Source organism: Haemaphysalis longicornis, unplaced genomic scaffold (assembly GCF_048455015.1).
Source record: "Haemaphysalis longicornis isolate Haplotype H1 unplaced genomic scaffold, Haemaphysalis longicornis Haplotype H1 scaffold_1, whole genome shotgun sequence".
Classification (NCBI taxonomy): domain Eukaryota; kingdom Metazoa; phylum Arthropoda; class Arachnida; order Ixodida; family Ixodidae; genus Haemaphysalis; species Haemaphysalis longicornis.
In genome coordinates, this window is record NW_027526203.1 from 364814874 (window position 1) to 364840867 (window position 25994).

The 25994-nt window shown below is 47.5% G+C and overlaps 1 protein-coding gene across 1 annotated transcript in view; it reads right to left on the bottom strand.

Annotated features, from left to right (window-relative positions):
• Nucleotides 1-24657, bottom strand: part of LOC144171189 (uncharacterized) — a 77216-nt gene extending 52559 nt beyond the window's left edge. The window contains exon 1 of the mRNA XM_077700969.1: nt 24288-24657. The gene's annotated coding sequence lies outside the window, so the exon portion shown is untranslated. The remainder of the gene's footprint in view (nt 1-24287) is intronic.
• Between the last annotated feature and the right edge of the window lie 1337 nt (nt 24658-25994).

The following is a 25994-nucleotide window of genomic DNA, read 5'->3' on the forward strand; positions in this document are numbered from 1 at the left end:
CGCAACGCGCCAGTATTACGGAATTACGGAGCGCGCCGGAACGAGTTCGCTGCGAGGTGAGAACAGGTCGACCAATAAGTGGCTGCTGCTGTCACAGTGTGGGACATCAAGACACGGCTGCCAGACGCAACAAGCCGAGCGCGTTTTTTTATATGTCTCGTGAGTACATTATGTGCATTTATTGAGAGTTTCTTCCGCACCAATAATGAACTCATGCTTGCCGATATCGCTAATATCATCAAGTCCGCGGCAATAACGTAGCCATGTCCGTTTTGAAAGAGGAGGAAACTAAGGTAAGCACGACCATCGTCATCAAACTTGGCACATATACGACATATGGCTGCGGCAAGTTCAAGGTGCGATCATTACGCGGAAAATAAAAAAAGTCGTATTTTGACGACGAACTTTAGGGGTGCGATCATTACGCGAGTGCGATCATTATGCGAGTAAACATGGTATATATACAAGTCAGCATGCGGATTTTCAAAAACTTTTGAATAGTGAGGTGGTTATTATGTTCAATAAGTCGTAGAATTTCATTAAATACCAAACACCTATTCCACACCATTTGAACACCCCACAAGAAGGGTGTTCGTTATTTTAACACCCTTTTCCCTCAAAGGTGTAAAGCTGCAAACTAGGATGTTGCAAACTAAGAAAAAGGGTGTGAAAGACCGCAAACCATGAAAAAGGGTGAGAAGACATCCAACTTTGGAGGTATTTTATACCCGTTTATGCGGGTGGACTGAACATTTTCTACAAGCGAGGGGATGTTTTGTACCTCACGATGTTTAAAACAATATAAATTGGCATAATTTATTGTCAGCGGAGCTGTTTAAACTTGAGGTAGGTCCGGGGGCGTTAGCAAAAAAAAATCAAAGAAAAAGAACTGCCCCGCCTGTAAAGGGTGCCTAGACAGGGAAAACATAGGATTAAGGATAAACAGGGAATACTTGAGCCATTTGAGGTTTGCGCACGACATAGTCGCACGACACGCACGACATAGTGAGAATGCAGAACACATGCAAACAATTGTGCTGCATTGTGCTGCTGAGAACGAGGACGCAGGTTCGATTCTCGACCACGGCGGCCGCTTTTCTGATGGAGGGGAAAAGCAAAAAGTCCCATGTGTTCGTGATTTTGGCGCACGTTAAAGATCCCCAAGTGGTCAAATTAATCCGGAGACCTCCACTACGGCGCGCCTAAAACCCAACAATCAGTTAATCAATCAATCAACCTTTTCTTCTTGTTTATATTGGTGAAATTAACAGGAATCCGCCATGGGGTTTTATAAAGGAAGTTGTCAATACTTTTCATTTCCTTACTGCTGAGTTATCTCTGGAGTATCTGTTCAGCCTTTCAAGGAAGCCTATGAAATATTTTAACCTGTTCCCCGTGCTCCTAATTTACCGCCAGCCATACTTGCGGGACCATAAGAACAATGTTTTTAGACCGGTTCAAGCATGTTAGCGTGCCGCCAAATGCCAAAACGTTTTTATTTAAGCTTCATTTGCACACGCTTCCAGTTAAAACATGGCTGCGCGAAAAAAGGATGTCGATCCCTTGGTCAGGCAATTTCTGCTTGTGCAAGCAACCAGAGACTATTGACCATTGTTTGGTGCTGTGCCGTGATGCGGTGTTTTTCTGGGACGTTTTGCAACGGACACTAAAAAAAGAACTTGACATCACCCCGTACACCATTCGCTTCTTGCCATTTGGAGATGTTAATTGGGGGCCATATAACGTTGTTGTTCTGCTAGGATTGTTTAGCTTGTGGAAGTGCCGCATGCCGATCGGCATGCGGAACCCCCTAGGCCAACCAAGTGCATTTTTCCGGAACAGGCAGCGTTGGGGGAAGGGGGGGGGGGGGGGGGGAGCGTTTTTGTGGCGCGCAGAGTGATCCGCCGGAGTGGCTGCATCTTTTTGATGCATGCCTTTGCGTGCCTGAGTTTTGAAATGGTGCCGATCTTTGTTAGACTGACGTGCTTACCCTTTGCTGTCTGTTAGGTTTTATATCGTGTGTTAATTGTCATGTCTGAATTTTTCCAAAAATTTCCATGCATTAACGAAAAAAAAAATGGCGGAGTGATCTGGAGCACTGGATATGTTGTTTTGCAATTCGTAAGTTGGAATCCCCGATAGCGCATTTTTTAAAGTTGATTTATTGGTTTTGGGCAATGTTTTTTATACTGAATTCACCATTCTTGTGCTGTAATGTTCATTCCACCGCGAGCAAGTTCGCAGAACGCGTACGTACTGACACTGACGCGCTGGAGAGTTCTCATTGGCGTGGTGTTGCTATATGCACCGACTGCTTGCGGACATAGTACCGAATCAGCCAACCCTTGGTTTAGTGCGAACACGCCACTTACGATACAGGCACGAGCCAGGCAAGCTCCAAAGCATCTCCGGTGAGGCGGAGAGCATGCATCCATTGCGTACGCCTCGGCTAGTGATTATTACGATTCCAAGCCATGCTGGTAGGCTTAACTGACGCATGTTACAGCCGATAACATGGCAGAAACACGGTATGCCGATTACTGGGTAATGAGAATGCCCAGCCAACGACAACGTTGTCTGCCAAGCATGTTGTTTCACAGAACCGAAACCGAAACTGGTTTAAATTCTAAGCTTGGACTTCGTCCAATCACGTTACATCTTGTATTGACGCCACTGCCTTTAGTTGGTGCTGCCGCCGCAGACCGCGCATGGTAGTTTTTCCTCTTTCAGGCTTTATAAAATAAATATCGCCTTATCGACCAGATAAATGATGAAAAGTTTGTTTATTTGAGCCACTCTACGCAATGCAAGCAAAAACAGAAGCTTGACAAATTCACTTCAGTGTCCCTTTAATCGAGTCTCGTTTATGCCAGACACAACAAGTACATTTACGGCGGGAACGCAACATTTTAAAACTAGCTTCCACGCCGCGTTAACACATAGCACCTTGTTCAAGTGCTGCGGGGCTTGGCGTTATCGTGTGCATTCAATTACAACAGGCACGCGAGGACGCCATCCACTGCAGAAACCGCTTTTCCCGGACAGTGCTACGCACGCCACCCAAAATTTGTCTTACGACGGGAGTAATAAACATTGGGCCGCAGTGCACAGAGCACGCGCACTTCACCGTTATTGGCTGAGCTGAGAGCAGACTTTGTGCTCCGGTTAGTTCAGTTGATGGCGCTTACACGTAGTTGTCTATAATTGCTGCGGGTGCCGTATATGCCCCATTGGGTTTGTTTACGGATGCAACGTGACGAAGGCATCGAAAATATACTCTGTCATTTTTTCCATTCATTTTATTTTGATTTATGTGTTTTTTATTTAGACCAACTCTATGAAAACAAAAATAGGATGATGTAACTAGAGAAAAAGGACAATTAAGTAAAAAAAGCTAATATCAGTACTGAAGATGAAAAAAAGGTGATTAATCAACTGTTCCTTTGGGGGGTCGCTGTTTATTTGATGGAGACGAAAAACAGGAGCCTCCGCCTGTCGAAATTTCTCTGCACTTTAAAGATACACAAGAAATCAGAATATCCTGTGGCCCTGCACTACGTCGTGCCTCATACTTAAATACAACGCCTGCCGCATCGGCTAACTCTTTCTATTTTTAACGTTTGCTAGATGGCGTATGTGTCTTTCATAAGGGCGTGCTCCGTCAAAGTTTTCGCATACATTTATATTACGGTTACGCAATCTTGCCTCAGTGTTAGTTTCATAAAAATGCTTATTAGGCAAGTCCACCAAACCGGTTCGACGTGCATTCGGCATTCGGGATGGTACAAATTGTAGTGCGGGAAAGTGTACGGAGTGTCCATACCTGGTTTCCCCTTTTGGCATTGTCTGTGTTAGTTAACAATTACTGCTGCTGCTGCGAGTGGTATATTCGTATTCACAGCACTGTAATCTACCGATGTAGGCCACCTTCCTTTCACATTCAAGTGTCTCTTTAACAAGACTTGCTGAAGGCGCGGCTCGGTGTGCAGAGGAGGTTGGCGCGTCACCCGCGTTACTACTAATTTTGATCCGTAATTCATTCGAGATCAGTAAGCTATTTTCCATTCAAGCAGTCTTTTAGGCAAACTTCAGTATTCTACAGTTTTTTTGTACTAACGCAGGTGATTTGGGCAAGTTGGTAATGGACTAGGAAAACAGTGGATAAAACGAAACATTGTGACATCAGCGACATGCATAGAGAAGACTTACAAGTAAAATTTGAATTTTATTTGCTTTTACCAAGCTGTTGTATAGGGTTCAGTAAGCAACAGATAAGGAAGAGACCGACGATTAGTTAAAAAATATTTCAGTGTAGCAAAATGAAACCAAGCAGTAAAAGCGCGTGTCCCGTTCAGGTTATAAAAAAAACAACAAAGAAGGTTTAGGAAGAGTGCGATGCACGAAAATCTTTCTCTGAGTGGAAGCATGGTCCTGCACACGTATGCTCCGCCATGCTCCCAAATCTCACCTACCCTTTCCATCAAACAAAGACATTCTTAATCTTATCATCCGTCTTTTCATTATTTGCGGTTGACTGAAGCTTATATAACCGCTTGTCAAGGCAAATAACATTTCCCCTGTAGGTCAGCGCTCTTTCCGTCTCACTTACGATATGGTGCTTCAGTATTCGGGCTGTCTTCGCACTTAGCATTTTTGCACGCTCCAGAACATTCCAACCAAACGTTCGGGCTAGGTTTACTCGTTTAGAATTAGATTCTTTTATTTGATCTATCTCTTTACGCAATCAACAACTTTCATTGACGATTAATTAACTTAGCGCCGAAACATTCAACAGGTTCTAATTTTGAGCTTCCATCGAATTTACGTGCAACGCCCTTCGCGATTTGAGCGGCTTTTTATTTTGCGCACAATATTATTTGCGCACATTTGCGCACATTTAGTTTGTGCACAATTGTTAGCACCCTTCCAACTTGATGCAAAATATCGGCTCCCCCTTCATCAAATACAATCCATATTAAAGTTCACTGAAAGCTACGTTGTGTAAGAACCCGCAATTACTGAGCTTTTTTCTGTTCTTACAGGATAAGGCCAAATCGCATCCGTTTCCACGAAGTTTTAAGGGTTCGTATAAAACACCAGAAAAAAAAAAAAAGAATTGCACGCAGACCTAACCTCCGACGCCTGTATTTCATTGGAAAGCGTTCTTCTGCTTAAGAAAAAAAAAAACCTTAGCTACTACCTTGCAGACATCCACGAATGACAATCTCTGGATCCTTGCGGAAAAGAAGTCCCGTAGTGCGAGTGCTGGAATTAAAAGTACGCTTAATATCTCACTGACTTTTGCTTTAAAGGGACACTGAAGTGAATTTGTCAAGCTCCCGTGTTTGCTCGCACTGCGTAGACTGGCTCAAATTAGCACACTTTTCATCGTTTATCCGGTTGACAAGTCAGTAATTATTTTACAAAGCGCGAAAGAAGAAAAACTACCATGCGCGGTTTGCGGCGGCCGCACCGACTGAAGGCTGTGACGACGGGAGGAGACGCATTGTGATTGGACGATGCCCAAGGTTAGCAACCAAACGAGTTTCGGTTTCGGTTCTGTAGAACAACGTGCTTGACATCCGACGGCATCGTTGGATGGGTATTCTCAATACCTGAGTAATCGTCGTCCCGTGCTTCTGCCATGTTGTCGGCTGTAAAATGCATAAGATAAGCCTCCCAGGACGGCTTGGAATTGTAGCAATCACTAGCCGAGGCCTACGCAGTGGATGAACGCCCTCCGCGTCCCCGCATACGCTCAAATGCCATGCGCTTTTCCCCCATATTTGGAGCTTGCCTCACTCATGCCTGTATCGCAAAAAGCGTGTTCGCACCAGGCCAAGGGTCTGTTGATTCTGGCCTGTGCCCACTGCCCGCAAGCAGTCGGTACTTATGGCAACAGCACGCCAACGAGAACTCGCTAGCGCGCCAGTGTCAGCCAGCACGCGTTCTGTGAACTAGTTCGTGGAGCAATAAACGTTGCGGCCCAAAAAAAGGCGAACTCAGCACACAAAACATCGGCGGAAAACGAAAAAGTTAACTTATATATAAAAAAAGAATTTACCCGCGGGAATTTGTACTCGTGACTTGCAAAACACTTGCAATGACATACCTAGTGCGCCAGACCACTCGGCCACGGGCGAGCGCTGTCAATATTGGAAATATAAGGTATGTAATGTATAACCAGTTTACCCTTTTATTTATTTTTAGCATTTCAAGCAGCTTAGGTGACTATTTGTTGTATGGCGCTCGTGCAGTAAGCGCCCCCCAAGTTTCCACAATATCTCACGTCTAGCAATTGCATTTCTTAGACGGAAAAGCGTTCGCAGATGCGTAGTCGTGCTGCTGACCGCTGTGCTTGTTCGCCCAGCGCAAGAAAGTGCTTCCCGCACCCTAGTATTACGCTGTGCGGTAAAAGTATCAGTTGATTTTATTTCCTTAGTACCTATATTGACTCTGACTCTTCTCCCGCCTTCAAGAGGCCTTATATTTTCCTACTGGTGTACCAGTAAGCGAAGCGTCGCATGTGCGCTTGTGCAGCGCTTGTGTGAAGCGACCTTGACTTGGAGCTAGAAACAGTGTACAAACTAACGAAGTAAATGAAGTAAAGAAAGGCACATTCTTCCATTCACAAACGTGTCCTGGCTTCGTTTCAACTGAGCGAGCGAATTGCGACGACCCGTCGGCGCCCGGAGGACGAAACGCTGGGCCGACTGACTCCGTCTGAAGGCGGGGGGAGCCGTGCAGTAGCGCAGCCAATTGCCAGCTCATCTCCTGCTGACGTCACACGAAAACGCCACAGAAAATGGGCGAGGGCGCAGAGAGGAGGACAGCATTTTCGAATTGAATTTCCTACTAAATAAATTCGCGTAAACACGCTCAGAGTGGTCGAAACAGGGCCTAGGGACTCCGGACTACAATTTGCGATCGTAATCCCGCAATGTTTACAATTCACTTCAGTGTCCCTTTAACACCATACCAGCCGTGGTGCAGTCGTGCACCCTTTAAAGGCAAGTTGCGCTTGCCTTTAAAGGCAGACACAGAGCCAGATACGTCTCGAATTAGTCAGCAATAAATGTTTTTCACAAAAAATGGGCTCAGATCCGGGCACACCACCGCGGGAAAACAGTCACTGAAAGCGTCAGGTACGGGCAGCGTAAGTCACTGCGAGACTGCAAAAATAACACGAGCACAACAAAGTGCGGACTACTTTGGATGCGCATTGGGGCTAGCTCTAGGCTGTCCCCGTGCACAGAAGGCGTTCTTGAAGATTACAAAATTGACAACCAAAATCTAGAATGAGGAAAATCTATAGGGAAAGCGACATTCTTTCCTCCGAGTGATAATGCACACCTTCGTTGAACTAGTCCGCAGCCGTGCTCGCACCGGTTTCGCGACAAAATGCACAAATTTCCCGGATATCAACCTCTCGCATAACCATGCGCTGACCGCATGCTTTTCTATGTTTAAACTGAGGCTTGGGAAACGATGGAAAGCAGTAAGCATTAGAGCAAAAATTGTTGTTGGTGTTGAACTAATCTGGAAAGCAAGAAAAAAAAATAACACACGGTGCTATGCCTAGCTACAAGCGGACAGACTCGTTGAATGCTCCATATGTCAGCCTTTCAGCGGATGTCTGTTGTAGGTATGCGGCCGTAGCTAGTTTTGTGGTCTCCGGGAAAGAACAAGGAATCACCGATGCCCCGTTCGTTTGACGTGGGCAGACGCGTTGCCGGCTGCATTCCCGGAATTCTACTTGAAACTATGCCCTTTTTGTATATCTTTTGTTTGCTTTCCTGTCGTAGCTGCACGCCTGAAAAAACCTACCGACGTGTCACGTTTTCTTGCAGATAAGCTTTTTTACCCTCTCCGTTGCGGCAAGTCAGCTCCTGTTCCATCTCCCCAGCCCGCAATGTTCACTTGGACAGGCGAACTTCCCCTGACGCCGACACGACCGAACTGCATATCAGAAATGTTTGAAATAGCTCGCACCCTTTTACCATCCACCTGCCAGCCATGTAAGCATTGAAGTGAAACCACTCAAGTCACCAAATGAACTGCAACTGTTAGACGTGAGAAAATTATTTCAATTTCAGTAAATGCGATCTCTATGTTATAGCAACCAAACAACCCTTGGCATTAACAAACATTTTGGCATGCGGGATTGTTCCTCTAACCGCTTCCTGTGCTCGCAAGGGCCCGTTAAAGTTTATTTTTAGATGCGCCTCATCGCTTGCTCTGAGGCATGTCCCTCCTGCGTCGGCGTCGGCGTCGGCGGCGTCCGCACGCCACCTGCGCATGCGCGACTCTCCTCCGCTCTTCTCTCCGACAGCTGTGCGCAACACTCTCACTCCGTCTTATTATCATAAACAACAGCTGCGTGCGCGCGCTTCGCTCGCTTCGCTCCGCTCAAGGCTCAACACCCTTTTTTTAGGTTGTTGAGCTCAACACCCTTTTTTAGATGCGACGCATCTCTTGCTCTGAGGAATGTCCCTCCTGCGTCGTCGCCCCGTCCGTCCGCAGCCCACCTCCGTTCTTCTCTCCCACAGCTGTGTGAAACACTCTCACTCCGGCTCATTATCATACCACAGCTGGCGTGCTTGTTTGGGCGCGCTTCACTGCGTTAACAACTGCTCCGGCGCGCGCGGTGTGCGCAAGTGCGCGCATGCGCTACTCTCCTCCGCTGCCTCCTCTCCTTCAGGCGTTGTGAATATAAAGCGGGTAGCGCGCTGCGGCGGTTCAGTCAGCGCTCGCTCTCGTTCGACTTCGCGTCACAACACGTTTCACCCGATTTAGAGAATCAACCCAACGGAAACACCAATTGAACTTCCCGATGCGTCGCATCACACCAGGGTTCCCTCGCGGGAAGATGGGCGTAATTTTTTGTTGTGCAGTTTATTTTTATCTCAATTTATAAGGATGACTGGCAGGCCCGTTTTGTGCACATGCTCACTCCTATCTTCAGAGGTTATAGCACATCGCCGAGAGTTTTTTTTTTTCTTTTTATAACAACAACGATAATAATAATACAGTCGCCGACCGATTTTTTTGGACGCTTTATTTTCTGCGTCTGTCGGAATGTCCGGGCTCTGCCATGGCACCGTCACGCACTGCATAAGTCAATGTATAACACCAACCAAAATGCCGGACGTTTGACACCTTTCTCGTTCGATTTTCTGGCCCTTTCTTCCGATCGGTAGTCAAAAGCTACCGAAAATACAAACATGGCTGCCATTTTGTTTTTCTGCAACCTCAAACCCGCGTTGCATGCGTATCGCCAGCTGATCTCGCATACAGCCTCGATAGAAGGCGCTGCTTGCTGTACCGTACCGCGAGCCGCATGGAGGGATGAAATCAGTCCTCACTCGCCACGGTGGCCGTTAAGTCGCGTATACGGTCGGTTGTGCTATTTGCATCGCAGCTTCAACATCCTTCTCCGACGTGCAAGCTGACGTATTGGTACGGCAAGGTAGCGCCGCTCAGAAGCAGATTGGCGAATTTTTCACGCCACTCGATAAGTAAAGTGACTTTTTTTGGGTAAATTCGTTTTTTCGGAGTGCCCGATTTTCTGGACGGTATCTTGGTCCCTTGAGAGTGAGAAAAATTGGTATCGACTGTAATAATAATAATAACTTATCTGTCACAGTCATAAGTAAAAACCTAAATTACGAGTAAATGTAATAACTACATAACAATAATATTGCACAACAAAATGAAATAATAATAAACCAAGTGTTTACCTAAATCCCTAGGGGCAGCGGACAGGGTTTTGTACTGGCGCACAGAGAAAAATTGGCCGCGTATCTGCTCCTTTCGTTGCAAATGTCGTCGAAAGACGATAGCCTTTATCGGCTATTGCGAAGTAAATGCCTCCCTTCGCTTTGCCGCTCACCTCTCATGTTGTTCCTCTTGCGTCGCGCTCCTCCCAAGGTAAAGACGCGAAAGGTTAGCTTAAATCCATTTAAATTTCCCGCGTTCCACTGCTCCAAACCGGGTGTCTCGATGCGAACGCTGCTGTACGGCGGAGACGCGCGTTAATCGAGGCGCCCTACTTCAACGTTTATAGAACCGCGTTTCCCTACTCCACGTGCGTTGCAAGCAGAACGTGGAACCTATCTAGTGGAACCTTGCGTAACTGTTGCCGGTTGATTTCTTAAAATGGCGCAAGAAGCTATAGTGGCGCGGGCGACAGTAGGCGACGGCGAAGTGAATTCTTTTTCTGCAGTTGATGAAGTTTTTAATTTCGCAAAAGCAAGCATGTTTGATTTTTTTATAAAGGAACACTGCAAATATCACTTCTGTATTGATTTGCTGTCTCATATTTGCGTAATGTCTTGTTCTTCTTCAACAATGTTGACAAGTATGAACCTTACACCGGACATAGACGGGTAGATTTAGCTGTGACTATATAAGACTAATGGGCAGGCATTGTTTTGCTTTGGCCGGGTGGCTGAATCGAGTCACAGACAGACAGACGGACAGACATACAGACATACAGACAGACCAAAATTTCTGGGTTTAAGGAGCCCAAGAAAGACTATCGTCTTTAAAAAAGTTATTTCTTTTGCAGTGCGCAGCCAGAAGTGGCGAAGACCGGAGATGCCGAGCGGAACGCGTTCCGCTCCCCGCTAGCAGACGACGCTCGCTTTCCTAGCGCAACTCGCAACCGCAGCGCCGCGGGGGCGAGAGTCGCGGCCGGCCGCCTCCTCTCCACGGCCGCGGCGGGGAGATACGGAACTGAAACTAAAGCGTGGCAAACTGTTCGCATGGCGACGCAGTGAAACATCCCCCTCGCGAGGGGCACGATCAAATGCAGAGCATTTTCGGGGGCGCACGACGATAAGTAGTTTGCGTTACGTTAATGTTGTTGCACTTGTGGCAACTGCTGACGAGAGAGCGCTCGTCAGCAGTAAAATTGGCAGCCTCGGTGCACGTTGAGTCCGAGAGAGGGGAGAGAGTGTCCTTGAAACGTGCCTGGGCGCGCTATCGAATGTTGATCGCGCCGATAGCGAAACGTCTGAGCCGGGCATGTCGAGGCGAGCGATGCGGACAACTACGGACGCCAAGAACGGGTGACATCGTGAGGTAAAAAAATGCTCTGCATTTAAAAAAAATAAATGAGAGAAATGTAGCAAAGATTTTGACATGGGGATTGCAGGTACACAACACCGAGAAACATGACCCAAACTGCCCTGAGACGAAAAACAAAAGTGGATTGTCATATGCATTGTGTACTCCATACGGACGGTAATGTATAAAGCGATGACAAATATGCTTATAATGGACAACTTCACAAAGCAGAGAACGAAAGTGTTAAATATGGACATCGTACTATGTACGGCGCAGCGAAGCAACAGGCCCGCTACTACTGTATGAAAGCAAATCCCGCCAAACGGAGCTGTTAAAAAAGTACATCATACAGTTTTACGCTTGAAGAAAAGATGCGAGTTGAAGAGATAGAGCTAGCTGTCGAAAATGTCGACGGAAATATTGCCATCTGCGGAATTGAAAAATTTGATTGATTGATTATAGGGTTTAAAGCGCCGACGTTACACCGGCGATGAGGTCCGCCGTAGTGGAGGGCTCCGAATTACTTTTGACCACCTGGGGATCTTTAACGTGCGCCGAAATCTCGAACAAACGGGCGTTTTCGCTTTTCTCCTTCATCAGAAAAGCATACTCTGCGGGCGGGACCGAAATAAGTGAAACGTATATAAGTTCCGCATGAATTAGGATAAAAAATTAATGGACGATTCATTGGCGGATTTTTAAGAATGTGTGAGCAACTCTTCTCTCTCGCGCGCGAACATGAGGCTTGACCCGGTGCTGACGCCTTGCTGCGAATTTAGACGCCCGCAACGCGCCGTTTCTCGCACGCCCCTCGCACACTGTGCCGAACGTGCTATGCGTTGTAAGCGTCTCAATGGTCCCATTTGCTCGTTTAAGTAGCAGCATCGCCTCGTGTCGCTCCTTTTGTTTTGCATCAATGCCCGAACTCTGCGGCCATCGTTCTTATTCCATCCTGTTTTACCGCCTACTCAGCTATGCACTCACGTCAAGCTCCATTTAACAAGATAACGCATGCAAGGGGGGACGGGAAGCGTCGAAAAACCGGCGACGGGCGCGTCAGGCAGAGGCAGTGGTGCGAACGCAGCGCCGTGCACGCAACCAATGCCTCCGCCTGCTGCCCGGGTGGCCAACCGGCGCCAGGGAATGCCTGAGCCGACACTTCTCCGACTGGTGCGCACATTTATAGTTGCGAAATTTGCGTACGCGCTACCCTACCTTAAACTCCCAAAGCTGGAGACACAGAAAGTCGATGCCCTGCTCCGCAAAGCTTTTAAGCAGGCCCTTGGACTCCCTCCCACCACTTCCACGGCGTTATTCTCAGCTCTTGGAGCTCACAATACGATTGCTAAAATTACAGAAGCAGTGCGTACAGCGCACATTCAGCGTCTAGCGAAATCTCCTGGAGGTCGCACGCTTCTCACGCGTTTGGGGATCACCATACCACTACGAACCCCTGACGTTCAATCCTTACCGACGACGGTGCAAGCAGCCATACACGCGACCCCGCTACCTCGCAACATGAACCCGGATCTACATCCAGAGAGAAGGCAAGCACGAGTTTGGCAGCTAACAAAAACACTCCGCCAGCAGTCCAACGTATGGTACACTGACGCTACGCCGTATGCCCAACGACCCAGCTGCTGCGCGGTCGCCTACAACTATCCAGAGACCAGCTTCACGGCCTGCACCGTTCCAATGCCGAATATAGAGGCTGCTGAGTAATGTGCCATTGCCCTGGCCATAGCGCGGATAACGGCCTCCGGAACCCCAGGAACCATCGTCACGGACAGCCAGGACGCCTATCGCACTATATCGAACGGCCTGGGAAGCCCTCACACGCTAGCAGTTTTACGGATGATCCCTGATATGCACCCACTTCCAAAAATCAACCTCATATGGGCACCGGCACATGCTGGGCTGGAGGGCAGTGAGGCGGCACATGATTGGGCTTGTGAATGCACGAACCAGGACCCAGTCGATCGACCCGTCTCTCCCGACTTGCACTGACACCCGCTGCTCACATACAGCGACATTCTTCACTACTACCGCGAAACTCGTCAACAATATCCTAACCCCTCCCGCCAGTTTACCCGACAGCAGACTAGCACACTCAGACGAACGAATACGTACCCTCACCCCAAACTGTTCAGCCGCATATACCCAGAGACTTATACCGACCAATGTCCAAGATGCAAGATTGATAAAGCCACACTCCCACACATAATCTGGGCTTGCCCGAAGGCACCACCGACTTTCATTAAGAGTCATCACGACTGGGAGACAGCTCTGCGCAGCAACGACCCGGAGATCCAACTGCGGCTGGTCCGCCTGGCTCTGGACGCGCCGGCACTGGTAGCCCGCCCTCACGAGGGCACCGGGGTGTCGGGGCGTGCGGGACCCGGGGGACTTGGCCGTTCTCACACGGGTCGCTGAGGTGAGGGAGCTTGGCAACATAGGCACCGGCTTGGGCCCACCGCTGAGACTCCAACGCCTTGGCTGCTGGGACCCCCGCAAGGGGCTCAACAGATCAAAAGTTTCTCTCTCTCTCTCTCTCTCTCTCTCTCTCTCTCTCTCTCTCTCTCTCTCTCTCTCTCTCTCTCTCTCTCTCTCTCTCTCTCTCTCTCTCTCTCTCTCTCTCTCGACTCTGCTTGAAGGCCCCACTGCACATGCGCTCTGTCGTTTTCCATTCTAATTTCTCACTTTGTCCACGGATCAACGGCCCAAAATTTTGCCGACCCGCCGCATCTACTGCTCACGCAATAAAAATAAATATACATTCAGCTTAATCGCGTCTAGCCTTTTGAAAACAGCCGTCTCAAATTCTCTCATGGTAAGTGCTTCCGCATGGGTCTACCGCCAGTTTTCGCGCCGGCTAAGCGCAGTCCGCCACGCAAGTACGCAAACAAACCCGAAGTGCAGGAGGCGTATAGAACGCAGCGAGAAAAACCAAACGACAGAAGCATGGTGCTACCTCAAGGGTGTCATTGCTTCTCAACTGACGTACGCAAACACGATGTAGCAGTACGCATACTTTATAAAGTATCGCAAAAGAACTCATAAAGCTTTCGCATTTAAGCCATGTAATTGGACGTAAGGTCTTCGGGAAATTTATTTTATAGTTCATCGATGGCCTCGGTGTTACGTTTGCAGATGCGATTTCAAACACCCGAGGCATATTCCAGAACGGATGACAGTCAGTAGAGTACAGTTCCAGGAAGGACTCTTTAAAAGTTACTAAATAGTCTAGACATCCTGCAGTTTAATCCCAATGCTGCACAGCTTGCTGTTTGATGAAGCCCGCGGGTAGGGGGGGGGGGGGGGAGTAAATTAGCTTGTGTGCATAGAACACACCAATAGAAGTAACTGGTCTCCGAAATTCGAGGTTGATAATAATCTTCATCTAGGTACTAACAAACCAAAAAGCAAGACTTAGGTGGGTATAATTCTATATTGCGTTTATATCGGCGTTATTCTTGCACAAGTGACTAAATGTGTCCACATCCCTTTTCGAATGCTTACAATCACTAAGACATAAAGATTTCTTAGAAATGTCAATTTAATCAACGTATAACTCGCAAGAAAAATGCTTTATAGCGACCGAAACATCACGAATAAATAAAAAAGAACAGAAGCGAGCGGAGAACTGACCCCGCGGCACACCACTCGGGGCACAGTAATTCTAGGACTGCGAGCGATTAACATTGACGCAGCAGGTGAATTCATGCAAAACAAAGTTATTAAATGGTCAAGGAAGAAATTTCCTATCTTCAGGCGTGCAACCAGAACAACTTACTATACAAACAGCGAAACAGGCAAACTGCTATAGTGAAAAGGCAAGTCACATCACATGGAGCAATAAAAGAATTAAACTACTGAGTTTTACCGGAGGATATAAGAGAGAAATTCTACTCTGCAAATCTCAGAGCTGAAGAGCTCGTAATTAGCGAATGCTGAAGGACGACATCAAAGGTCTTGCTCAAGTCGAAGTACAAAGTACCAAGGTGGCTTCGACCATGTACCGCGTCTGACACTTGTTGCATAAAGAAACCATACTAGTAGTTGTCGAATGGCCGGAAAGAGGCACCCATGCTCTTCGACAAGCAATATGCATTTAACAGTAGATGAGAAAAGCTGCTGAGAAACGCTCAGAAGGCATTGACGGCGTGCAAAAAAGCGAATAGGCCGATAGGCACTGCCCTTAGCTCAAGCACCAGTTTCTATGACATTGACGCCGCGTGCTACTTTCCAGGCACCCGGAAATGTGGCAGAGTGAATCAAACTTTTAAATAAGCTCTTAAATAAGCAGTTCCCAGGTAAGTTCTTAATGCTGCGGGAGCGATACTGCCAGGAGTGAAAGACAATTATGGTTTGAGCCGCCGGTTTCGGTCAGAAATACGAGTAAATGGAGAATATTTGATTTGCAGATAACACTATCTTTTTCAGTGAATCAGGAGAACACCTGAAAAAATGCACCAGGAGTTGCAGTCACATAATTCCGGATTATGGAATTTAAAAATTAAGAAGAAGGAATTGAAAGCAATATTAAAACGATGAGCAGAAACCCTCTTCATGTATTTCCTTACCTACGCTAAAGAGGTGGATGAATACTATAACTGTCTTCGCTGATTCCAGTCACGAAAAGCAAATCCGGCCTAAAATTAATATGGGTTGAGAAAGGGAGGGGGGGGTACTCGGCAAGCGTTCTGAAGTAACACAGAACAGGCTACCCCTGTCACCAAAAATAAAGGTATAAGACCGATGGATACTCCGGGTGATGACTTAAAGGGTTAGAAACTGGGGAACATACTTATCTCCTTGAGAAAAAAAAAAACTTGAGTCGACCCAATATTTCCATGAAAAGAATGATGTACGAATAACGCCTACGTTTAGGAAACAAGTGTCTTGGATTTGCTAGCAAACTCGAGTGGAAGTTATCTTGGCCCAAATAAAGGGGAGTTGGTATGGACCATAGAGTTTCCTACAATAGTATATAAACTCTAAAGTCTGGACATCCAATTCGGAGAACTGAAAACTGGTAAATTACCAGGGTAACAGAGTAGCTACTGAGAGACGCAATTAGAGGTAGAGGAATACCGATAGGTCGATGGAGGGATGAGATAGAAAAATTTTGTTGCAAAGAATGGATTCGGTGAGCACATTATAGGAACAGTTGGGAGTCTCTGGGAAAGCCCCTGTGGCGACATTGTAAATAGAAGAGTTTGCTGATGACGATGACAATATAGCGCTTTTTACGCTGATGTCAGAACAAAGACTGTGACACACTGCGAGCGCATTGGAGTGCAGACGGCCACAGGCGTCTTCTATGTAGTAGTTAAAGAATGCTGCGCTTTCATGAGGTGTTCAGGCAGTCCAGACTGATAACACATGGTGTTTGAATCCCGAAGGACCACGACCGCCGCCGTTGCGAATAGCTTAAATTTCAGCTTAAGATTATAACCCCTTACGAAACCACTGGAACCTTACTACACTTAAACCTGGATATAACGAAGTTCACAAAAATTCCCAGTTTTTTGTTACATGGAGGTTTCGAATTAAGGCTCACGTGAACGAAGCGGAAACGAAGCCAAAATGCTAGAAATCAGTGACGGGGAAATCACCCCTCAAGGATCTATTTCACAGTGAAAAATTGTGTAACGTGTGCCTGCTGCTTTCGGACGAGCCTATAGTCACTACACAACATTCAACGAAGCAAGGTCACTTACCCCCGTATTTACTAACGTAACCTATCACTTTTGCCTTCTGACAGTTTTCGGTGCCTTAACGCGTTTTAAGGACCCAAACTTATGCTGAAAGGGCGCCTTTTCGAGAACTTGATGCTCTTTTCCGCACTCAAAATAGTAGAGAGGGTGCTAGCTGGGATACTGTTCCAGGCGGCGACGTTCTTCTTTCTCGCCGGCGGAGTCGGCATTTAAAATTGTGAGCTTGTTTTGCAAAAACAAAACTTTTCGTTTTCTGGCAGCAGAACTCATCACCGACGAACCGACGCCACAGATAGCAGTGGAGACGCACGACTACACACCAACAGGCACGCCTAGCACCTAACCGATACCGCACTCACACTCGAAAAGCACGGTAGTTAGCGGTGCAGACGAAATTCTCAGACGTGCAAAAAACAATGACTTACCAGCGTAGAAAATTCGTTACATCAAGGTCAATCATCGCAACGCCTTCGTTACTTAAAGGTCGCAAACACATGGGCTTTAATAGGGCTGGCAATGGGGAACTGAAAAAATTCGCTAAATCCAGGAATTTGTTACATAGACGTTCGTTACATCCAGATTTAACTGTACCTATAACCGCCGAAACAAAGAGTTTAACGCTTGAAATATACGCATGTTAACAGTGACGTTTAAATCAATGCGAGTGTAACCGGCTCCCGCTTTTTTATTCTAAAGCAATTGACGCAAGGTTCATTTCAAGTTACTTCATTCAAGCACTTCACTTTATTCTCCCACTAGGCGTTGCGCTGCTGAGAACGAGGACGCGGATTCGATTCCCGGCCGCGGCGGCTGCTTTTCTGATGTAGACGAAAAGCGAAAACGCCTGCGTGTTCGAGATTTCGGCGCACGTTAAAGATCTCCAAGTGGTCAATATTAATCCGGAGCCTTCCACTACGGCGCGCCTCATCGCCTGAGTAGAGTCGGTGCGTTAATCCCCACACTCAATCAATCAATCAATCAATCAATCAATCAATCAATCAATCAATCAATCAATCAATCAATCAATCAATCAATCAATCAATCAATCAATCAATCAATCAATTTATTCTCCCTCTACTAAACACCGGGTTTGCTTATAACGATAGGATCAAAAGCTTAGGCTTGACTGCCAGAATGACCATCAGAGGTTGTTTTTGTAAGTAGCGCAACTCTGTGCACGCCTAAACGACGCCCGGGATGACAGCGACGAGGTGTCCCTAGTTGAACCTAGAAAAAGCACCCGGATATTCTAAAGGCCGAAGGTGGCCCGTTCTATCAGCGGTACGCATTGTTTGGAGCACTGGCCCCTAGGGCGAACGCGAACAAAGGCGGTTTTACAGCGGCCGCTCACCCTTATATTTACGTTGACCAAATGTCATGCCACGCACGTACCTGTATGATGGCTGGCCCGCATATTGCACCTGACGGGAATTATTCGACCGCGTTAGCTTGCGTGTGCGTTTACCGAGGGAGCTCATTGCTGACTTTCGTGTCAGTTGCGTTATGAGGAAAAAAGGGCCCATCTCCCCGCGAGGGGGACTCGAGTAAATGCGTCGCATAGGGGGTGGGTGTATTGCGTTAACGTTTAGTGTTTGGGGAGTTGGTGGTAGTGAATGCGTTGTATCAGCAGCTTCTTGACGTAGTTTGAATGAGTCAAGGATATAAGGCGCGTTCGTACCCTTTCATCCTGTGTCGGTTTTGTGGCGCAGTGGGAAGAGCACCATGTACCTCGCGTTCCGCCCACAGGTAGTGAATGCGTTGTATCAGCAGCTTCTTGACGTAGTTTGAATGAGTCAAGGATATAAGGCGCGTTCGTAGCCTTCGATTCTGTGTCGGCTTTGTGGCGCAGTGGGTAGAGCACCGTGTACCTTGCGTTCCGCCCGCAGGGTCGTGGGATCGAAACCAGGCGCCGGTAAGTATTATTGTATTATTTTTTTATATAATGTAGGGGGAGGGGTGCGGACCTGTTGTTGAGAGCGAGGACGGTAGCGTGATGCGGGAGAGGAGGAGTGGGGGAGAGGGCGCTCCTGGAACGGCTGTTGCGGACGCCGGGGCACGCCAACAACGGGTGACATCGTGAGTTAAAGAAATGCTCTGCATTTAAAAGATAGACGAACAGACTGCGTAAGAAGCGGCGCGCTGGAACACGGCTTGTGTGAACCAGCACAATATTCACCATGGGGAATTACTGCTTTTACCCGATAACTCTCTGCTCTGCTCCCTTGGTGTATGTGCGTACCACCGGGCCACGCTCAATCGTGGCGCAACAGCACTCACAAGGATAGCTCTAATACTGCAAGGGGTGAAAACAAGGGCCTAAGGAGTCTTTTATAGAAAATATACCCAGGAGCCTCAATCATCGAGCGCCGCATTAACCCGCCCTTCGGCCATGCTAGCCGCGAATTCTCCCTAGAGGCGACGCACCTAGGTACTGCTTGAGCCACCGGATTTCTTCCATGGATTTCTTCCATGGATTTCAACGTCTTTCTCCGCTCGGCAATACGCTGACCTTTTGAAAAACCGTCCCCTGGCGTGGTAATGATAAGTTCACCTAACCTACTTGACTGAGTGAACAGCAAAAACATGAAGCTAACATCTGAATATCAAACCGCCACCATGGCAGCGGTTGCGCAGTGCGCTTTCAGTTGTCACGATATTTCTTGGTTTATTCGCACAAATGGCAAGATGAGGTATGGGACACAAAGAACTCGAGGCTGTAAGAAGATGAATAGTGCTCTCGCCGGTTTTATCGCAGGATCTCAGTTTAATGGAATTGGCGCATTATCAGTAACGAGAGCCGAACATCTTCCTCGAACATTTCAGGTGCATTTCTACCGGTTGTAAATGGCAGGATGTATATGCATATCCGTTTACAAAAAAACGGACTAAAATTTCTATTCTGTTTACGGTACCTTATTGATACAACGCATTCACGCAACCAAGCAGATTTCTTATACATATGCATTTCATGTCAGTGGGTTTTACGTGGTGAGAAGTAATGGTGCGTGCTCTTTTACTGTTTAATGCTCCGTCCAGAGTTAGTTGTATTAACACCGTGGAGTTATTATCATATATCACTCACACATCCCTTTTCCTAAAATCTGTCAGCTTACGGTGCTCATTTATCAAACGTAAAGAATACGGCACTTCGATTGCTCACGCTAGTTTTCCAAAACATTCTCATGCAATCACGCAAACAAATTATCTGGCCTTTTTCATCTTAACGTTTGTTGACAGCACTTGGTAATTTAGCGCCTGTATGCAACTGTTTGTTAGAATCGTAAGCGCTAAGCTGTGAAACGTTTTGACAAAAAAGGATGCCAAAGGAAATTAGTCGAACTGTTATTGCCTAGTACATTCATGAACTTCGTAAGGTTGTTGTTGTTGTTGTTGTTGTTGTTGTTGTTGTTGTTGTTGTTGTTGTTGTTGTTGTTGTTGTTGTTATCAAAGTGGGGTGGGGAGGGGGTTGTACCCGAGAAAGGCAGGGGAGAAGGATGAGGAGGGGGGAAGGAAGGAACAGAGAATGGAGGAGAGGACGGGTGGAAGCTTTGAAAGCTAATAGCTATTTGTAATAACTAGAAACTGAAGTGAATTTTAACCACAGTGCAAGGTATACACTTTAGTGGCTTTCTATAAAAAAGAACATGTAATTTGGTTCCACACTGAGGTATCAGACTTAACAGCGCCGACGCCACCTACTTCGTAGGTGGCCACTCACACCTTGTCGTTCACTTTACGCAACCATTTATTACATTATGTGATAGTAGTATATACTCTATTTCCTTTTATAAACGTCACGTCAGGCGGGTTTGCAGTATACTTAGACTTAGGCGCTAGAGCTGTCTTCCCGACTGTAGTGGCAACATGTTCTGTGCTGAGCTATTTGGTGTTGGCTCAGACGCAATTCATGTACAATATTCATTCTTGCAATTGTGCAATAGTGCCCTGCAGACTTGCGAGGGTCCATCAAATCCAGCGTCCCGAAGCTGTATGCAGAAGATAAAAACGCAATGTCGCTTTTGAACGCGCATCGTTCGTGAACAAATGCGTGTAACCTGTCCCCCACCCTCCCCCGATTTCTTCTCTCAGAGTTCAGAACATTCCTTACAGTCTGCACGTAAGCGAATAAAGTGATGAAACAAAGCTTACCACTGTTTTCACCCTCCATTTAAGATCTTTTAACAGATGGAGTTATCGAATACTTTGTTTTGCGTTTCATTTTTGTTTACCTACTTCGGTTTTCCAACAAAGCGAATGGTCCAGCCGCGTTGTGTTTTCATTTATTTGCTATGAACTAAAAAATTGCAGCTGCCCAGAAAAGCCGCTTTATACAAGCAGTCATGAAGGTTAGCAGTGGTCAGACGTAACAGTTTCTTCGTGACTGCCTCGCAGCTACTGGTGATTACACAACGCTCATTTTTCTGGACTCTGATCTGCTCATCTAACGGAATCTCGTCCACGGATAAATCATCACTTTTGCAGCATAGTCGGGGTGCCAATAGTACAGTTATGTTGATTTGAAGAGCTCAAATTTTTTAAAGCGAAGCAACCCTATAGGGTAGCACAGTGTACGAGCCGTCAACGGCAATCCTCATTTATCTGCAAGGAAGTTTACCGTTGAAGTTTCGTGCTGGAATTATTTTTTTCCTGCATAGTTTGGTTGACAGACACAGTTTCGTATTGCATCGGATTATTTCTTGCAACTAAAGCTACAAGGCAAATTAAGTAGGATTGCCTTTAGTCACGTCTCTTTGAGCGTGCGGGATGTGTAAGCCCGTTCAAAAAGGGAACAATGCCTTAAACGATGTGCACGATTGTAGCGATAAAATAAGGTTCGGTTTCCATGCCCACACAAGTGTGAATAGTGTTGAATAACATGCCAAAAAAACTATCATCAGTCAGTGCACTAGTGCTGCATTCAAAGGTACAGAAAGGGAAATCGCTTGAGGCCTTCGGCATTCCAGTGCAGTGAGGAAGTCGCCATGCATGGTGAAGGTAACTCCGCTCTCTCCTTACCGTGCTTCGCAGGAACCGGGGACGCAGTGCCAGGGGAGGGGAACAAGGTGCTGGTTCTTGAGGAGCCTTTTACCTGGTAAACAGCTTCAGGAGCTTTTTTGGGTTGTTTTTGTGGCATGCCAGTAAGCCGGGTGTGATAACGCCTGCGTCATTTTTTCCCGTATTGTTCGCATTAATTTTTTTAATAACATACTTCAAGGGGCGAAACACGTGTGCGGAGAGCGACGCGTTTCCGCACGCGTTTTTTCCCTCTCCGAAAACCGGTCGCTCTCCGCACAGGTGTTTCGTCCTTTAGGCTATCATCGTATGCGTGCACGAAGCCCTATGTTTACTTGAGAAGAAATTCGCTGCAGAGCACCTCTGGCATTGTTTTTACGGGGCATTCGCAGGAACCGAATCAATAACACGCTATCGCTCCATCGCAAACTAATCTAGGAAAGGTTATCGAAGATAGCGGAGGTTTCTGTCATTCCTTGTTTTTTTTTTTTTTTTTGTCAATCATGTCAAGGGAATTGCACATTAGTCAACTGGAGTAAAAACAGCTCAAAAGAGGACGCTAGGGCCCCAAGCGCTGGCTTCACAGTTGCTATCTCAGAAGTCAATTGATTTTAAATAAGAGGTGTCTTTAGTGTTTAACGCTTGACATATTACTGGGTTAATTATTAAATATTTGTGGTGCGTGTCTGTGACTCCGTCAAAGCGGATTTGAAGTAACCGTTGTCCTTGTGTGAAGGAATCGGAGCCTGATGCGATTTCTGTCATGGCCGGGTATGTAACTCGTGCGCCTCGATAAGGAGCGGGACCTTGCGGGATCTTAGGACTGTGATAAGCTGGTTCATAATCCAGGCTCCAAGTTCCCTCCCCGAGAACGTGTCCAGCTTGCTTCATATGTCATTCCCAGTTTCTGTACGAGGAGCCGGAAATGTGCTATTCCCAAAATGAATCATTTCCCCTACGGCCCATATTTCCGGCGCCACAAACCGCTGATGCGTAAGCTGCATCTGTTTGAGACTCCCACTTCCTCTTCCCCTTTCCCATATCTAGCCACTATCACCTGATATTCCCTTCTACCGAATACATACTGGTTCACACAAAAAATTTCGCTCACGCCAGAAGACGTTTTTTACACTATTTGTAATGCTTGCAGCATTGGGCACTTGTAATGCCAACAAAGATGGGAAGGCCTGTTTACCGTTTTTCGCATGGTTAATTTCCGCAAAATTTCCCGAAATGGCGTGGCATAATGTTCTCTGTATGTCCATCCCGATGGCAAGAGTGCAAGCAGAGACAGCCAATAAGTCCATCTCCCGTACACACACACAAAAAAAGTTCTTTTGACCTGGGCATGGGGTTGCTCCTGGGCGTTGTTTTTTAAGGTAAGAAAAATTGTCAGCTGCAGTCTTTAGCATTTTATTCTGCTGTGGTGGCTGCAAAGTGGTTTTATTTCCCTGCTGCTCGCGTTAGCCTTCAGTCAGGTGGTACACTCGATCACAGCTGACGATGACCCAAAGTTGTATGTTGTATTACGTCAATAATGGAAGCTTGTGATGGGGGTGCGTGTATCGGCTATAGAAACCCAGTGTCTTGATTTCACGGGCAGTAGCACACAGTGAAAAACGGCTTTTGCATGTTCCCTAGGCCCAAATACACTATTGTACTGTTGTCAACAGAATGCGTAGGTCTTCCTAAAAAACAGATCAAACAAACCTTGTTTTGAACACAAGCCACAGCCGTAAGTGCCCTCAACCTTCCACAGTAGCTAGTCTGCAGTTACGGCGTTTGTGGCGGTACATTATCAGTCCGCCACCGTGGATCTACACATGAGGTCGCTGGTTCGATTCCCAGCACAGAAGTTCCGTTTTGGACGCAGTCGAAATAAATGACAATGTACTTGAGTACGAGCTTTCGGTGTAGTTGTAGTACCGAATGGCACAACTTAACACTTTGGGCCTCCGCCACCCCCCTACCCTGAACCCAGTGTAAAATAAAGTGGCACTACTACTACTACTTAACCGTAGCCATACACCAAATCGTTCCTGGTAGGCCAGGTGTAGCTTCGGCTCGTTTGAGTATCGAGCTTGAACAATGTACATGTTTTCAATTCTGACGTGCGTGATAGCCGCTGCCAACTGCTCGAATCGGGGTACCGAGCGCGGAGTAAGGATGTGCCCCAACCGACCCACGCGGGGGAAGAGAGGGGGGAAGAGATGAAGAATACAAGCAGCGTTCACCGCCGGGACAGAGCGTAAGCGGGCTGGGGGGGTGTGCACGAGGGCCGGCGTGACAGACGCGCGGGCTGTGCAAGTGTTGTGGTGCAGGCAGAGAGGAGCGAAAAGAATGAGCCAGGCATTGCGCGCAGGGTTCCGGGACAGTACGGCTCCTTTATTCAGAGCGCCGTGGCGGCTACAGGGATGGGGGCGACAACTACGAGGACCGGTCGGGAAAAGGCTGGCAGTGGGGCGGTGTGCAGGAACCCCTTACCTGCGGCTGTCTAGCGCGCGCACTTTCGGAGCGTCCCAGCGGGCTTCCGACAAAGCGGCCGGTCGGCGCTCATCACGTGGTTACTCGCAAGCCAGCAGGCCCCCGCTGCCTTCATCCTTCGTCCGCGTCGGCAAGATCCGGGCAGCGCGCGTTGGCATGCCGGCTCGGGCCCGGACGCCGCGCTGGCTTGCGGCCCGCATCGCGGCGCCCAGTTCGGCGCGCTGCTGCTCCGGCCGCGTTCAGCCGTCGTCCGGCCGCGCGCACTTTTGAAGCGACGAGCCGCGAGCGGCGCCCACCGCCAGAGCCAGGGGGCGCGCCGTGGTTCCAGATTCGTTTTTGCCGCTCCGAGGAGCAATCAGGTTTTGTGCGGGGCAGCCGGATCGACGCACCCGAATGGGAGTCACGTACGTCGCATGGCACGGCAAGGAAGGCTCCTTTCCCCTTTCTCCGTCTCGCGGACACAACTTGTTCGGCCGCTTCCCAGGTGGCGCTTGTCTCTCTGGCGCTTGTCTCTCTACGCCGTTGCAGCGGGAATCGATGAAGAGTAGCGCTTTTGAAATAATCTGCCCCCTGGCGTAGGTCGCTGTCTTCTTGGTTTCTTCAGCTCCCATTTGCTCGTTGACGCACACTGGGATGGGGAAGGCTTCCCTTTATTATCCCCGTCTTCGGGAAAGCAGCGGCACGCGCACTTCGCCCTACTGGCGCTCGCTCAGTCAAAATGTCCCGATGCATGCTCACCGGCCCGCATTGTCCGTTTCTCTCAACAGTTCTCTACCCGAACACGCAGCTCACGTTTATTTTGCCCTGTCGCTGCCTTTGCAATCGGAGAAAGGGAAATTGCCAAAGGTCGTTATTCCAACTCCCGTAAAAGGGAATTTTTGCAACAGATGGGGAACAGGCTAAATAAGGTAAACAGCGTCTTAGAAACCATTAAAAGAAAGCCGGGCAAGAGTCAAGAAAGGACGAACGCTTTGCTCTTGCGTTTAGTTTTTTCTTGCCTCTTCTCTCGCATTTCTAGCGCTGTTTATATTGTCAAAGTATTGTAACACCTTACCCTATATATATCCAACGATTAAAATAAGCGTTTGAGACTTTATTTCACTTTAGTTCAACTAGTGCGCAAATAAAATATTGGTACCGCACATAGATATGCGAAATTTTCAGTGATCTGCACCCATTTAGTAAAACGAAGAAAAGGCAAAAGAAATAGCTGCGACCCTTCGCCCCTCACTTCTCTCACGTGTCCGAACAAAGCAAACGTACTGTGACTTATTACTGTTTTTGCTTAGAAAATACTTTCAGTGGGTGACGAATGGGACACGGATGAGACACAGTGGGACACGGACACGGATCAGCACATTTAGGTGGCTTGATGAGAGAGCAAAGGCGTTCTGCTGCTAGCACACGGATCGATTCCCGCCGACCTCCCCTTCTCTCTAACGGCAACGAGATTTCAAAACACCCTATTTAAGATAATTACACCTAATGCTCACTGAACAGACCATGGTAAACAATACCATTTCGTGGACGCGCTTAATAGCGTATGTGTAGTTGCTGTGCATCCCAGTTTTAAATTCAGTATCGTTTGTTTAGCTTGCCATTGTTCCCCAGACTACTCAAGCTCTTATGTGTTATTCATTTGTCATGGTAAACTGAGACGTAAATTGCATAGTCTCATTTAACTACACAAATGTTTTAAAGGCTGCT